Below are 12,290 nucleotides of genomic sequence, written 5' to 3'. Positions count from 1 at the left end.
CCCGAGGCAAACCGGGGTCCGACTTCGTGCACGCCGCACCTTGGAGCACACATCGGAGCGCTCCCAGGTTCGCACCAGCGTTGCGCACCTTTGATGCGCTGCCTTCACTAATTTCCAGAAAAGGCAAAAAAAAACGATATTTTAAAATTTCCGTTCTGAAAGATAGTGAAAAAAACGGAACGCGGGTGCCATCTTGAGCCCTTCCTGATGCGCAGCCCAGGCAAGTTGTGCGCACCAAGGTGCCCACCCTGGCGGAGGTGCGCGCCCGGGGCAAACCGGGCTCCGACTTCGTGCACTGCATGGTGCCCACCAAGGCGCGCAACCCAGCCAAGGTGCCCACCGCAGCGAAGGTGCACGCGAGGTGCGCACCCGAGGTGCACACCCGGGGCAAACCGGGCTCCGACTTCGTGCACGCCGCACCTTGGAGCACACTTCAGAGCGCTCCTTGGTACGCACCAGGGCGCGCAACCCAGCCAAGGTGCTCACCCCGGCGAAGGTGCACGCGAGGTGCGCACCCGGGGCAAACCGGGCTCGGACTTCGTGCACGCCGCACCTTGGAGCACACATCGGAGCGCTCCCGGGTTCGCACCAGCATTGCGCACCTTTGATGCGCTGCCTTCACTAATTTCCAGAAAAGGCAAAAAAAAGAAAAAAATGAGATTTTAAAATTTCCGTTTTGAAAGATAGTGAAAAAAACGGAACGCGGGTGCCATCTTGAGCCCGCCCTGGTGTGCAGCCCAGGCAAGTTGTGCGCACCAAGGCACCCACCCTGGCCAAGGTGGGTCACGGGGTGGGTCCTAGGGTGGGTAACGGGGTGGGTACTAAGGTGCGTGCCAAGGTGGGTCATAGGGTGGGTGCCAAGGTGGGCACCAGGGTGGGTGTGCACCAACCCTAGCCAGGGTAGGTCACGGGGTGGTTGTCGGGGTGGGCGTCAAGGAGCCAAGGTGGGTGGCAAGTAGCCAAGTTGCGTGCCAAGGTGGGTGTCGGGGTGGGTGCCAAGGATCCAAGGTGGGTGCCAAGGAACCAAGGTGGGTGTCTGGGTGGGTGCCGAGGTGGGAGCCAGGGTGGGTCCCAAGGTGAGTGCAAAGGTGGGTGCCAGGGTCAAGGTGAGTGCCAATGTGGGTTCCAAGGTGCCAGGGTCAGGGTGAGTGCCAATGTGGGTTCAAAGGTGCTAAGTTGGGTGCGAGGTTGGGTGCGAGGGTGGGTGGGTGCCAAGGTGTGCTAGGTGGAAGCCCGGGTGGGTCGGCATCCCATGGGTGTCGAGTTGGGTGCCTGATGGGTGCTTCTTGTCAAGTTTTAGTCGTCGGGACTCATTTCGAGCCTTAGAGGTCGTTTCTTGTCCGGTTGCCCTGTCTTCGACCTGGGAACCCAATTTTGGTCCTCGGGTCCCATTTTTTTTTGTCTCGCATCCCACTTTTGGCCTGTGGCCTTTTCGGGGTCGATTCTCGTTTTGGGCATCAGAGCATGTTTCTTCTCCTAAAACCCAATATTTGTTTATTAAGTCTCGGAACACATTTTTGTTCTCGTGGACCCATCATGGGTCTTGGAACGCATTTGTGGTCCTTGGGTCCCATTTTGCATCCCGAAACTTGTGTTTTGGTGCTTGATCCCTATTTTGGGTGCCCACCTTGCACCAAGTGCGCACCCGGGGCAAACCGAGCGCCTTGGTGCACCGGGGCAAGATCGAGCGTGCACCCGAGGCGCCCCGAACATGCACCAAGGTGCACTCGGCCCACATGTGAGCGCAGGTCGTTGCGCCCGAGGTGGTGTGTGGGCACCGCGTTGCAGACGGGACACTGCACGCACACGACGCCCCCTCCAGGTGCACGCACGTAGGCCGGGCCGGGTGCACACCCGACGCCCTAGCAAGGTGCGCGCACCCGGGCAGGGCTCACACTTGGCGAACGGGGCGCACTTCGCGAGGGAGGGTGTGCACCTCGACGGGGGTGGGTGGCCGGGGTGGATTCGCACGTGGGTCGCGGTTTGCTAAGTACACACTGCGACAAGCTCATAACGGGTGCGATCATACCAGCGTTAGTGCACCGGATCCCATCAGAACTCCGCAGTTAAGCGCGCTTGGGCCGGAGTAGTACTGGGATGGGTGACCTCCCGGGAAGTCCCGGTGTTGCACCCTTTTTTAGTTTTTCGCCGGGCGTCGCAATGCTATTTGAATAAACCTTTTGCCCGTTTGCGTTCTCGTCGGGGCCGGGCCGGGCCGGGGTGCGCTGCCCGCACTACCGCGCGCGCGGGGGCGACACCGAGCGCGCACCCGAGGCGCCCCGAGCACACAGGCCACGGTGCAACCCGGGCGTTGTGCGCGCACCCCGGTGCGCCCGAGGTGCTGCGCGCGCACCCAGGTGAAATCGGTGTGCACCTCGGCCAGTGCGCGCTCGGTCGAGTCGCGCACGTTGGCCAAGGTGCACGGTGATGTTTCTTACTCTAAGGTTCCGCACCAGACGCCCGGGACAGGTGAGCGAAGCTGGGCGGGGCCGGGTGCGCGGCCGGGGCAGGTGCACGCAGCTGGAGAGAGCTTTGGAGCACACTTCGGAGCGCACCAATGATGCGCTCCATTCAAAAGTTTCCTGAAAAGGCAAAAAAAGTTGAGATTATAGAATTTCCCACTTGAGAGATTGTAAAAAAAAAAAATTTAAAATGAAGGAAACGCGGGTGCCAAGGTGTGCGCAGCCCAGCCAAGGTGTGCGCACCAAGGCGCCCACCCTGGCGAAGGTGCACGCAAGGTGCGCACCCGAGGCAAACCGGACAATTAACCCAACTTTCGACTTCGCGCGCACCTTGGAGCGCACTTCGGAGCGCTCCTTGGTGCGCACCAATCTTGGGCACCTCGGAGTGCACCATGGCGCCCACCAAGGTGCGCACCCGGGGCAAACCGAGCTCCGACTTCGTGCGCACCTTGGAGCGCACGAAAGGTGCGCACCATGGCGCCCACCAAGGTGCGCAGCCCAGCCAAGGCGTGCGCATCAAGGTGCGCACCCTGGCGAAGGTGCGCACCCGGGGCAAACCGAGCTCCGACTTCGTGCGCACCTTGGAGCGCACAAAAGGTGCGCAACCCAGCCAAGGTGTGCGCACCCCGGTCAAACCGAGCTCCGAATCGTGCGCACCAGAGGTGCACGCCATCGTGCGCACCTTGGAGCACACTTCGGAGCCCTCCTTGGTGCGCGCCGATGTTGCGCACCTCGGAGCGCACCCGGGGAAAACAATGCAATTAACCCGACTTTCGACTTCGTGGGCACCTCGGAGCGCTCTCGGGTTCGCACCTCGGAGCACACCGAGGTGCGCACCTTTGATGCGCTGCCTTCACCAATTTCCAGAAAAGGCAAGAAAACATTGAGAAGGTGTGCGCACCGAGGTGCCCACCCTGGCGAAGGTGCACGCGAGGTGCGCACCCGGGGCAAACCGGGCTCCGACTTCGTGCACGCCGCACCTTGGAGCACACTTCGGAGCGCTCCTTGGTGCGCACCAGGGCGCGCAACCCAGCCGAGGTGCCCACCCCGGCGAAGGTGCACGCGAGGTGCGCACCCGGGGCAAACCGGGCTCCGACTTCGTGCACGCCATGGTGCCCACCGCGGCGAAGGTGCACGCGAGGTGCGCACCCGGGGCAAACCGGGCTCCGACTTCGTGCACGCCGCACCTTGGAGCACACTTCGGAGCGCTCCTTGGTGCGCACCATGGTGCCCACCAGGGCGCGCAACCCCGCCGAAGGTGCACGCGAGGTGCGCACCCGGGGCAAACCGGGCTCCGACTTCGTGCACGCCGCACCTTGGAGCACACTTCGGAGCGCTCCTTGGTGCGCACCATGGTGCCCACCAGGGCGCGCAACCCCGCCGAAGGTGCACGCGAGGTGCGCACCCGGGGCAAACCGGGCTCCGACTTCGTGCACGCCATGGTGCGCACCGCGGCGAAGGTGCGCACCCGGGGCAAACCGGGCTCCGACTTCGTGCACGCCGCACCTTGGAGCACACTTCGGAGCGCTCCTTGGTGCGCACCAGGGCGCGCAACCCAGCCGAGGTGCCCACCCCGGCGAAGGTGCACGCGAGGTGCGTACCCGGGGCAAACCGGGCTCCGACTTCGTGCACGCCGCACCTTGGAGCACACTTCGGAGCGCTCCTTGGTGCGCACCATGGTGCCCACCAGGCCGCGCAACCCAGCCAAGGTGTGCGCACCAAGGTGCACGCGAGGTGCGCACCCGGGGCAAACCGGGGTCCGACTTCGTGCACGCCGCACCTTGGAGCACACATCGGGGCGCTCCCGGGTTCGCACCGGCGTTGCGCACCGTGGTGGGCACCTCGGAGCACACCAAGGTGGGCAGCGAGGTGCGCACCTTTGATGCGATGCCTTCACTAATTTCCATAAAAGGCCAAAAAAAAACGAGATTTTAAAATTTCCGTTTTGAAAGATAGTGAGAAAAAGGGAATGCTGGTGCCATCTTGAGCCCGCCCTGGTGCGCAGCCCAGCCAAGGTGTGCGCACCAAGGTGCCCACCCTGGCGAAGGTGCGCGCCCGGGCAATTAACCCAACTTCCAACTTCGCGCGCGCCAGGGTGGGAGCGCACCCAACAACCGGGCCTGGGAAGAGCCAATGCGAGAAACCCCACCAAACGCTCTGACAAAAAAAGAGGGGGCGCTCCAGTAACCCCGCTTCGGAGCGCACCCTGGGCAAACCCAGCCAAGGTGCCCACCCCGGCCAAGGTGCAGGCGAGGTGCGCACCCGGGGCAAACCGGGCTCCGACAACGTGCACGCCGCACCTTGGAGCACACTTCGTAGCGCTCCCGGGTGCGCACCTCAGAGCACACCAAGGTGGGCAGCGAGGTGCGCACCTTTGATGCGCTGCCTTCACTAATTTCCAGAAAAGGCAAAAAAAAAAGGAGATTTTAAAATTTCCGTTTTGAAAGATAGTGAAAAAAACGGAACGCGCGTGCCATCTTGAGCCCGCCCTGGTGCGCAGCCCAGGTAAGGTGCCCACCCTGGCAAAGGTGCGCACCCGGGCAATTAACCCTACTTCCGACTTCGTGCGCGCCAGGGTGGCAACCGGGCCTCGGAAGAGCCAATGCGAGAAACCCCACCAAACGCTCCGACAAAAAAAGAGGCGGCGCTCCAATAACCCCGCTTCGGAGCGCAGCCGGGGCAAACCCAGCCAAGGTGCCCACCCCGACGAAGGTGCACGCGAGGTGCGCGCCCGGGGCAAACCGGGCTCCGACAACGTGCACGCAGCACCTTGGAGCACACTTCGAAGCACTCCCGGGTGCCCACCGGCGTTGCGCACCGTGGTGGGCAGCGAGGTGCGCACCTTTGATGCGCTGCCTTCACTAATTTCCAGAAAAAGGCAAAAAAAAATGAGATTTTAAAATTTCCGTTTTGAAAGATAGTGAAAAAAAAGGAACGCGGGTGCCATCTTGAGCCCGCCCTGGTGCGCAGCCCAGGCAAGGCATGCGCACCAAGGTGCCCACCCGAGGTGCACACCCGGGGCAAACCGGGCTCCGACTTCGTGCAGGCCGCACCTTGGAGCACACTTCGGAGCGCTCCTTGGTGCGCACCATGGTGCCCACCAGGGCGCGCAACCCAGCCAAGGTCTGCACACAAAGGTGCCCACCCCGGCGAAGGTGCACGCGAGGTGCGCACCCGGGGCAAACCGGGCTCCGACTTCGTGCACGCCATGGTGCCCACCGCGGCGAAGGTGCACGCGAGGTGCGCACCCGGGGCAAACCGGGCTCCGACTTCGTGCACGCCGCACCTTGGAGCACACTTCGGAGCGCTCCTTGGTGCGCACCATGGTGCCCACCAGGGCGCGCAACCCAGCCAAGGTGTGCGCACCAAGGTGCACGCGAGGTGCGCACCCGGGGCAAACCGGGGTCCGACTTCGTGCACGCCGCACCTTGGAGCACACATCGGAGCGCTCCCAGGTTCGCACCAGCGTTGCGCACCTTTGATGCGCTGCCTTCACTAATTTCCAGAAAAGGCAAAAAAAAACGATATTTTAAAATTTCCGTTCTGAAAGATAGTGAAAAAAACGGAACGCGGGTGCCATCTTGAGCCCTTCCTGGTGCGCAGCCCAGGCAAGTTGTGCGCACCAAGGTGCCCACCCTGGCGGAGGAGCGCGCCCGGGGCAAACCGGGCTCCGACTTCGTGCACTGCATGGTGCCCACCAAGGCGCGCAACCCAGCCAAGGTGCCCACCGCAGCGAAGGTGCACGCGAGGTGCACACCCGGGGCAAACCGGGCTCCGACTTCGTGCACGCCGCACCTTGGAGCACACTTCAGAGCGCTCCTTGGTGCGCACCAGGGCGCGCAACCCAGCCGAGGTGCCCACCCCGGCGAAGGTGCACGCGAGGTGCGCACCCGGGGCAAACCGGGCTCCGACTTCGTGCACGCCATGGTGCCCACCGCGGCGAAGGTGCGCACCCGGGGCAAACCGGGCTCCGACTTCGTGCACGCCGCACCTTGGAGCACACTTCGGAGCGCTCCTTGGTGCGCACCATGGTGCCCACCAGGCCGCGCAACCCAGCCAAGGTGTGCGCACCAAGGTGCACGCGAGGTGCGCACCCGGGGCAAACCGGGGTCCGACTTCGTGCACGCCGCACCTTGGAGCACACATCGGGGCGCTCCCGGGTTCGCACCGGCGTTGCGCACCGTGGTGGGCACCTCGGAGCACACCAAGGTGGGCAGCGAGGTGCGCACCTTTGATGCGATGCCTTCACTAATTTCCATAAAAGGCAAAAAAAAAACGAGATTTTAAAATTTCCGTTTTGAAAGATAGTGAGAAAAAGGGAATGCTGGTGCCATCTTGAGCCCGCCCTGGTGCGCAGCCCAGCCAAGGTGTGCGCACCAAGGTGCCCACCCTGGCGAAGGTGCGCGCCCGGGCAATTAACCCAACTTCCAACTTCGCGCGCGCCAGGGTGGGAGCGCACCCAACAACCGGGCCTGGGAAGAGCCAATGCGAGAAACCCCACCAAACGCTCTGACAAAAAAAGAGGGGGCGCTCCAGTAACCCCGCTTCGGAGCGCACCCTGGGCAAACCCAGCCAAGGTGCCCACCCCGGCCAAGGTGCAGGCGAGGTGCGCACCCGGGGCAAACCGGGCTCCGACAACGTGCACGCCGCACCTTGGAGCACACTTCGTAGCGCTCCCGGGTGCGCACCTCAGAGCACACCAAGGTGGGCAGCGAGGTGCGCACCTTTGATGCGCTGCCTTCACTAATTTCCAGAAAAGGCAAAAAAAAAAGGAGATTTTAAAATTTCCGTTTTGAAAGATAGTGAAAAAAACGGAACGCGCGTGCCATCTTGAGCCCGCCCTGGTGCGCAGCCCAGGTAAGGTGCCCACCCTGGCAAAGGTGCGCACCCGGGCAATTAACCCTACTTCCGACTTCGTGCGCGCCAGGGTGGCAACCGGGCCTCGGAAGAGCCAATGCGAGAAACCCCACCAAACGCTCCGACAAAAAAAGAGGCGGCGCTCCAATAACCCCGCTTCGGAGCGCAGCCGGGGCAAACCCAGCCAAGGTGCCCACCCCGACGAAGGTGCACGCGAGGTGCGCACCCGGGGCAAACCGGGCTCCGACAACGTGCACGCAGCACCTTGGAGCACACTTCGAAGCACTCCCGGGTGCCCACCGGCGTTGCGCACCGTGGTGGGCAGCGAGGTGCGCACCTTTGATGCGCTGCCTTCACTAATTTCCAGAAAAAGGCAAAAAAAAATGAGATTTTAAAATTTCCGTTTTGAAAGATAGTGAAAAAAAAGGAACGCGGGTGCCATCTTGAGCCCGCCCTGGTGCGCAGCCCAGGCAAGGCATGCGCACCAAGGTGCCCACCCGAGGTGCACACCCGGGGCAAACCGGGCTCCGACTTCGTGCAGGCCGCACCTTGGAGCACACTTCGGAGCGCTCCTTGGTGCGCACCATGGTGCCCACCAGGGCGCGCAACCCAGCCAAGGTCTGCACACAAAGGTGCCCACCCCGGCGAAGGTGCACGCGAGGTGCGCACCCGGGGCAAACCGGGCTCCGACTTCGTGCACGCCATGGTGCCCACCGCGGCGAAGGTGCACGCGAGGTGCGCACCCGGGGCAAACCGGGCTCCGACTTCGTGCACGCCGCACCTTGGAGCACACTTCGGAGCGCTCCTTGGTGCGCACCATGGTGCCCACCAGGGCGCGCAACCCAGCCAAGGTGTGCGCACCAAGGTGCACGCGAGGTGCGCACCCGGGGCAAACCGGGGTCCGACTTCGTGCACGCCGCACCTTGGAGCACACATCGGAGCGCTCCCAGGTTCGCACCAGCGTTGCGCACCTTTGATGCGCTGCCTTCACTAATTTCCAGAAAAGGCAAAAAAAAACGATATTTTAAAATTTCCGTTCTGAAAGATAGTGAAAAAAACGGAACGCGGGTGCCATCTTGAGCCCTTCCTGGTGCGCAGCCCAGGCAAGTTGTGCGCACCAAGGTGCCCACCCTGGCGGAGGTGCGCGCCCGGGGCAAACCGGGCTCCGACTTCGTGCACTGCATGGTGCCCACCAAGGCGCGCAACCCAGCCAAGGTGCCCACCGCAGCGAAGGTGCACGCGAGGTGCACACCCGGGGCAAACCGGGCTCCGACTTCGTGCACGCCGCACCTTGGAGCACACTTCAGAGCGCTCCTTGGTGCGCACCAGGGCGCGCAACCCAGCCGAGGTGCCCACCCCGGCGAAGGTGCACGCGAGGTGCGCACCCGGGGCAAACCGGGCTCCGACTTCGTGCACGCCATGGTGCCCACCGCGGCGAAGGTGCGCACCCGGGGCAAACCGGGCTCCGACTTCGTGCACGCCGCACCTTGGAGCACACTTCGGAGCGCTCCTTGGTGCGCACCATGGTGCCCACCAGGCCGCGCAACCCAGCCAAGGTGTGCGCACCAAGGTGCACGCGAGGTGCGCACCCGGGGCAAACCGGGGTCCGACTTCGTGCACGCCGCACCTTGGAGCACACATCGGGGCGCTCCCGGGTTCGCACCGGCGTTGCGCACCGTGGTGGGCACCTCGGAGCACACCAAGGTGGGCAGCGAGGTGCGCACCTTTGATGCGATGCCTTCACTAATTTCCATAAAAGGCAAAAAAAAAACGAGATTTTAAAATTTCCGTTTTGAAAGATAGTGAGAAAAAGGGAATGCTGGTGCCATCTTGAGCCCGCCCTGGTGCGCAGCCCAGCCAAGGTTTGCGCACCAAGGTGCCCACCCTGGCGAAGGTGCGCGCCCGGGCAATTAACCCAACTTCCAACTTCGCGCGCGCCAGGGTGGGAGCGCACCCAACAACCGGGCCTGGGAAGAGCCAATGCGAGAAACCCCACCAAACTCTCTGACAAAAAAAGAGGGGGCGCTCCAGTAACCCCGCTTCGGAGCGCACCCTGGGCAAACCCAGCCAAGGTGCCCACCCCGGCCAAGGTGCAGGCGAGGTGCGCACCCGGGGCAAACCGGGCTCCGACAACGTGCACGCCGCACCTTGGAGCACACTTCGTAGCGCTCCCGGGTGCGCACCTCAGAGCACACCAAGGTGGGCAGCGAGGTGCGCACCTTTGATGCGCTGCCTTCACTAATTTCCAGAAAAGGCAAAAAAAAAAGGAGATTTTAAAATTTCCGTTTTGAAAGATAGTGAAAAAAACGGAACGCGCGTGCCATCTTGAGCCCGCCCTGGTGCGCAGCCCAGGTAAGGTGCCACCCTGGCAAAGGTGCGCACCCGGGCAATTAACCCTACTTCCGACTTCGTGCGCGCCAGGGTGGCAACCGGGCCTCGGAAGAGCCAATGCGAGAAACCCCACCAAACGCTCCGACAAAAAAAGAGGCGGCGCTCCAATAACCCCGCTTCGGAGCGCAGCCGGGGCAAACCAAGCCAAGGTGCCCACCCCGACGAAGGTGCACGCGAGGTGCGCACCCGGGGCAAACCGGGCTCCGACAACGTGCACGCAGCACCTTGGAGCACACTTCGAAGCACTCCCGGGTGCCCACCGGCGTTGCGCACCGTGGTGGGCAGCGAGGTGCGCACCTTTGATGCGCTGCCTTCACTAATTTCCAGAAAAAGGCAAAAAAAAATGAGATTTTAAAATTTCCGTTTTGAAAGATAGTGAAAAAAAAGGAACGCGGGTGCCATCTTGAGCCCGCCCTGGTGCGCAGCCCAGGCAAGGCATGCGCACCAAGGTGCCCACCCGAGGTGCACACCCGGGGCAAACCGGGCTCCGACTTCGTGCAGGCCGCACCTTGGAGCACACTTCGGAGCGCTCCTTGGTGCGCACCATGGTGCCCACCAGGGCGCACCCGAGGCAAACCGGGCTCCGACTTCGTGCACGCCGCACCTTGGAGCACACATCGGAGCGCTCCCAGGTTCGCACCAGCGTTGCGCACCTTTGATGCGCTGCCTTCACTAATTTCCAGAAAAGGCAAAAAAAAACGATATTTTAAAATTTCCGTTCTGAAAGATAGTGAAAAAAACGGAACGCGGGTGCCATCTTGAGCCCTTCCTGATGCGCAGCCCAGGCAAGTTGTGCGCACCAAGGTGCCCACCCTGGCGGAGGTGCGCGCCCGGGGCAAACCGGGCTCCGACTTCGTGCACTGCATGGTGCCCACCAAGGCGCGCAACCCAGCCAAGGTGCCCACCGCAGCGAAGGTGCACGCGAGGTGCGCACCCGAGGTGCACACCCGGGGCAAACCGGGCTCCGACTTCGTGCACGCCGCACCTTGGAGCACACTTCAGAGCGCTCCTTGGTACGCACCAGGGCGCGCAACCCAGCCAAGGTGCTCACCCCGGCGAAGGTGCACGCGAGGTGCGCACCCGGGGCAAACCGGGCTCGGACTTCGTGCACGCCGCACCTTGGAGCACACATCGGAGCGCTCCCGGGTTCGCACCAGCATTGCGCACCTTTGATGCGCTGCCTTCACTAATTTCCAGAAAAGGCAAAAAAAAGAAAAAAATGAGATTTTAAAATTTCCGTTTTGAAAGATAGTGAAAAAAACGGAACGCGGGTGCCATCTTGAGCCCGCCCTGGTGTGCAGCCCAGGCAAGTTGTGCGCACCAAGGCACCCACCCTGGCCAAGGTGGGTCACGGGGTGGGTCCTAGGGTGGGTAACGGGGTGGGTACTAAGGTGCGTGCCAAGGTGGGTCATAGGGTGGGTGCCAAGGTGGGCACCAGGGTGGGTGTGCACCAACCCTAGCCAGGGTAGGTCACGGGGTGGTTGTCGGGGTGGGCGTCAAGGAGCCAAGGTGGGTGGCAAGTAGCCAAGTTGCGTGCCAAGGTGGGTGTCGGGGTGGGTGCCAAGGATCCAAGGTGGGTGCCAAGGAACCAAGGTGGGTGTCTGGGTGGGTGCCGAGGTGGGAGCCAGGGTGGGTCCCAAGGTGAGTGCAAAGGTGGGTGCCAGGGTCAAGGTGAGTGCCAATGTGGGTTCCAAGGTGCCAGGGTCAGGGTGAGTGCCAATGTGGGTTCAAAGGTGCTAAGTTGGGTGCGAGGTTGGGTGCGAGGGTGGGTGGGTGCCAAGGTGTGCTAGGTGGAAGCCCGGGTGGGTCGGCATCCCATGGGTGTCGAGTTGGGTGCCTGATGGGTGCTTCTTGTCAAGTTTTAGTCGTCGGGACTCATTTCGAGCCTTAGAGGTCGTTTCTTGTCCGGTTGCCCTGTCTTCGACCTGGGAACCCAATTTTGGTCCTCGGGTCCCATTTTTTTTTGTCTCGCATCCCACTTTTGGCCTGTGGCCTTTTCGGGGTCGATTCTCGTTTTGGGCATCAGAGCATGTTTCTTCTCCTAAAACCCAATATTTGTTTATTAAGTCTCGGAACACATTTTTGTTCTCGTGGACCCATCATGGGTCTTGGAACGCATTTGTGGTCCTTGGGTCCCATTTTGCATCCCGAAACTTGTGTTTTGGTGCTTGATCCCTATTTTGGGTGCCCACCTTGCACCAAGTGCGCACCCGGGGCAAACCGAGCGCCTTGGTGCACCGGGGCAAGATCGAGCGTGCACCCGAGGCGCCCCGAACATGCACCAAGGTGCACTCGGCCCACATGTGAGCGCAGGTCGTTGCGCCCGAGGTGGTGTGTGGGCACCGCGTTGCAGACGGGACACTGCACGCACACGACGCCCCCTCCAGGTGCACGCACGTAGGCCGGGCCGGGTGCACACCCGACGCCCTAGCAAGGTGCGCGCACCCGGGCAGGGCTCACACTTGGCGAACGGGGCGCACTTCGCGAGGGAGGGTGTGCACCTCGACGGGGGTGGGTGGCCGGGGTGGATTCGCACGTGGGTCGCGGTTTGCTAAGTACACACTGCGACAAGCTCATAAC

General features: G+C 62.5%; 1 non-coding gene across 1 annotated transcript; it reads left to right on the top strand.

Annotated features, from left to right (window-relative positions):
* The first annotated feature begins 2,015 nt into the window (after positions 1 to 2,015).
* Positions 2,016 to 2,134, top strand: LOC131867704 (5S ribosomal RNA). The gene has a single exon (XR_009366255.1). It is a non-coding gene; the product is annotated as a 5S ribosomal RNA (ribosomal RNA).
* The last annotated feature ends 10,156 nt before the right edge of the window (positions 2,135 to 12,290 follow it).

The sequence above is a fragment of the Cryptomeria japonica genome, unplaced genomic scaffold (assembly GCF_030272615.1).
Source record: "Cryptomeria japonica unplaced genomic scaffold, Sugi_1.0 HiC_scaffold_177, whole genome shotgun sequence".
NCBI classification, from domain to species: Eukaryota; Viridiplantae; Streptophyta; class Pinopsida; order Cupressales; family Cupressaceae; genus Cryptomeria; species Cryptomeria japonica.
Note: the sequence above shows the minus strand (reverse complement) of the source record. Positions and strands in the feature narration are given on the sequence as shown.